Below are 3,682 nucleotides of genomic sequence, written 5' to 3' on the forward strand. Positions count from 1 at the left end.
CCGCGGGGGGATGATCAGTAGGCAGCCCCCAAGGAAGGATGGTGTGTGGGCCTGACCCGGTGATGAAGACGGAGTCAAGAGCCAGAGGAAGGGAAGGCTCAGCAGCAGAGGCCACCCTGAAGCCCGAGAGGTGGATGCAGTCTTGGCTCACAACTTGAGCCAAAGAAATTCTAAGACGAAAACTTCCAAGATGAGTTGAGCAGGTGGGAGTAGAATTTCAAAGGACCAAGTTTAGGTTGTCGCTGGCTCTCTGGTTCTTCCCCCCAAAAGGGAAACTCAGAAATGTGGGCTCCGAGGATGCGCCAGAGGTGGTCTTGGGCAGCTCCCAAGGGAGGGGGTCAACAGTTAGGCTAGTTTCTTGTGGGCTTTCAAGGTTCAGTACATGCCAGGGCAATGCCCAGTTCTTACCAGCAGGTGGTAGCACCACAACTCACCAAAAGCAAAGCACGGAAACCCTTTTTGATTAAAAACAACCGTAAGCCCCAACCGAAAGGAGGGACGGGTGGTGATTAATTTGTGCATCCGGAGTAACTGAGGTAGCAGTTTGTCACTAGCAAATTTTGCTACAGTTACGGCAGGTTTTCACACCAGGGTAACTTTTACTTCACAACTTGCCTGTTGCTCCAATTTCTGTTTGCTCTTTAACATCAGTCACACACACATTCAAAATCCTACTGTCACTAGCGTGGCTTTTTTCTCTGCACAAAATGATTCTGGGCAGCGTTCTCTCAAGTTGCTGAATCTGTGTCTGTAGAAAAGAATTTTTTTAATCAGAAAGACAATGTCACAAATGTTGAAGGGTGGTTGTTGTGTGGTTGTTTTTGTTGTTGTGGTTTTTTTTTTTTTTTTTTTTTTTTTGGTCACCCACAATTGTTTTATTTCAACACAATTCCTATTTTTACTTTTAAATGTTCCCCTTCCAAATCTGGCCCATATGCACGTATTTTTCAGAGACATTCTCAGAGTCTGTTTTATCAGTGTTGCATTTTAAAAGGAAGTGCATACTTTTTTTTTTTGTTTTCTGTTCTCTTAGGCATCTAGTCTCTTCTGAGATCTCACCCACTTCCTTAGCTTCAAATATCACGTTGCACAGAGAGGCAGCCATGCCTTTATCTCTTGTCAACCTCTGTTATTTATTTGTCCTCCCATCCATCCACCCATGTATTCACTCCATGCACTGCGCTTGGGCTGGGACTACAATTGTGAAAAGGCGTAGTCCTGTTGTTCTGCAGCTTGCAGAGCACGGGGTGGGAGGCAGTGGGGCATCAACAATGCTGCAATGAGATTGGAGGTACAGTGGGAATTTGGGGAAAGAAACCCTAAAACTGACTTGGGGGCCCAAAGAAAGGGACAAAGGCCGACTGAGCAGAGGAAACTGCATATGCAAAGATATGGACACTCAAGAGCTTGTGGCCCCTTCAGGAAACCACAGTGGTTTAGTTTCGGGGGAGAGTGAGCTGGCTGGAGACTGTAGGGTAGGGCTGGCAGGCAGAGGCCAGATCCATAAGGGTCTTGCAAAGGACTTGAGACATTATCCTTGATAAGTATCTCTCCTGGAACACCCTTTCCTTCTCAGCCTCACCAGGATCTCAGCTTAAACCTCCCTCCTCTCTCTTCCCTGATCCTGGACTAGGGCAGATCCCCTACTGTGCCCTCTCAAAGCTGCCAGTACTAGGAGTGTCATCTTCTGAGAGGTGTGTCTTCCCCTGCAGGCTGCAAGAGCTGTGGCAGGTTATCCTGCTGTCTGCAGAGCAGATGCTCAGTTAATGTTTGTTGGGAATGAATGGAAGCAGGGAGCTTTTCCGCAGCATACTGGATATTTCTACCTGCATGTCTCCTGGAACGATCAACTCTATATTTCCACAAGGTGGTCATCATCACCTCCTCACCTGCCCCTTCCCTGTAAACCACCCTTCACCTCCCGCCCAATCAGCTACTCCCAACCAACAAGTTTCTTGTTCTCAAAACAAAGAATTGCAACTCTTCCCTCACTCCCCCCTCCTCTCTGCTCAGCAACTAAGTCTTTCCCTTTCATTTTTATTTTTTTCTGGCCACCATTCTAGAACAAAGTATCATAGAGTATGTGTCGGGGGGAGTGGGGGGGGGGGAGGAGGGCATATATGGGTTTTAGAACAAGGAAGGTATCCGTTTAAATCTTGGGTCTACTATATTTGGGTTCCCCTGGGTAAGATACTAACCGCTCTAAGCCTCAGTTTCCGAGTCTGTAAAATGGGGAAGTGATCTACCCTGTAGAATGACTGTTACTTTGGTACACATCGAGTGGTAGGTAAAAGTCCTCTTGTTCTTTTAACCTCATACCAGATATCTGCTCAAAAACCCTCAGAGGTTGCACATCACTTGCCACTGAAACCTAAGCCGTAGATATTGGCCTTGTCCCTCATTACTCCTCCCTCTAAATCCTAAACTCTGGGGCATCTGAAATATTGCCGGATTCCATCACTCTCCTTCCCTGCTTCCACATTGCAGTCCAAACACCTAATCCACCCTGATTATTTGAGCATCAAGTAATTGGTTCCCTCCTCCACAGTCCTGTACATAGTTCGCTGGGCCTGTTTTGCCTTCAGTCTAGGCAACTCTCCTCTAGATGATAAACTGCTGAAAACAGGCTTTGTGAGGTCCATCTATTCCCCTGCACAGCTCCTTGCGTGCAGTTGACCCTCAATAAATAGTGAAAGAAAATTCATTTTCCTTATTTCGATGGGCTTGTTTTCTCTAGAATTAGACGTTTGCTTATTCTACTTGAGCGTTATTTTGTTGGCTTCCGGAGAGCCCATTACCATTAGACACGTTCTGTTCTCTCCTTTAATTGGAAAGAGCTTTTGGAACAGAAAAATGAGTTACTTCTCCAAGCACCATCTCCTGTCACTCCACCCCACCCCCCGCACTCCGCCCTCGCCCCGCCTAGTACAGGAATCAACTACTTAGCATTACCCGGAACCCGGCTCTCACCTCCACACCTCCGTGCCTTCGTACGTTTTGTACGTGCTGCTGTTCCCTTCGCCTGGAACGCCTCACCCCCGCTTCTCTGTCTGGCGAACTCCTACTCGTCCCCAAGACTCGGCTTAGATATCACCGCAGCATCTTCTCTGGGAAGGCTTTTCTGAGATGCCCCCCCACCCCCATCCCTTTAGCTTGCTCAGCGATTCCCCAAATAATTCTAGCAATACTTGATGCATTATTTGTTTACTTTTCTTCCACTCCCGTAGACCGTGAATTCCTTGAGGGCCAGGATTTCTGTTAGTCCTCTTACCTTCCATATATATCTAGCACTGTGCTCAGCGGATTCAATCAATGAACAAATGCATCTGTAATTTACCTAACCCTGCAGAGTTTGGACCAGATTCCCAAATATCTCAAGACCAGGTCCTCTATTTGGGGTACTTCATGCTGGAGGGAGATTCTCCCCCGACCCCCCAAATGCCTTGGTTTGGTGGAAGGGGAAGGGAAGTGACTCGGCGGGGGCAGAAGTCTTGCTCCTTCAGGGTTGCGCTGTAGCTTACCGGCTCTGGCACCGAGTGGGTTAAGGTGACTCGGGGGCGGAGCCGTGTGGGTGCCACCTGCTGCGGGGCGGCCTTGCGCAGGCGCCCTGGCATCTAGAAGGTTTAACAGCGGTAGCCGGCGGCGGAGGAGCGCATGCGCCCTGGGCCTTTCCGCCGGGGGG

At 48.7% G+C, this 3,682-nt stretch overlaps 1 long non-coding RNA gene across 1 annotated transcript in view; it reads right to left on the reverse strand.

Moving 5' to 3' along the window:
* LOC106724424 overlaps positions 1–3,660 on the reverse strand; it is a 12,184-nt gene extending 8,524 nt beyond the window's left edge. The window contains exon 1 of the long non-coding RNA XR_001360217.1: positions 2,971–3,660. This is a non-coding gene — a long non-coding RNA (uncharacterized LOC106724424). The remainder of the gene's footprint in view (positions 1–2,970) is intronic.
* Between the last annotated feature and the right edge of the window lie 22 nt (positions 3,661–3,682).

The sequence above is a fragment of the Myotis brandtii genome, unplaced genomic scaffold, assembly GCF_000412655.1.
Source record: "Myotis brandtii unplaced genomic scaffold, ASM41265v1 scaffold825, whole genome shotgun sequence".
In the NCBI taxonomy this organism is placed as follows: Eukaryota; Metazoa; Chordata; class Mammalia; order Chiroptera; family Vespertilionidae; genus Myotis; species Myotis brandtii.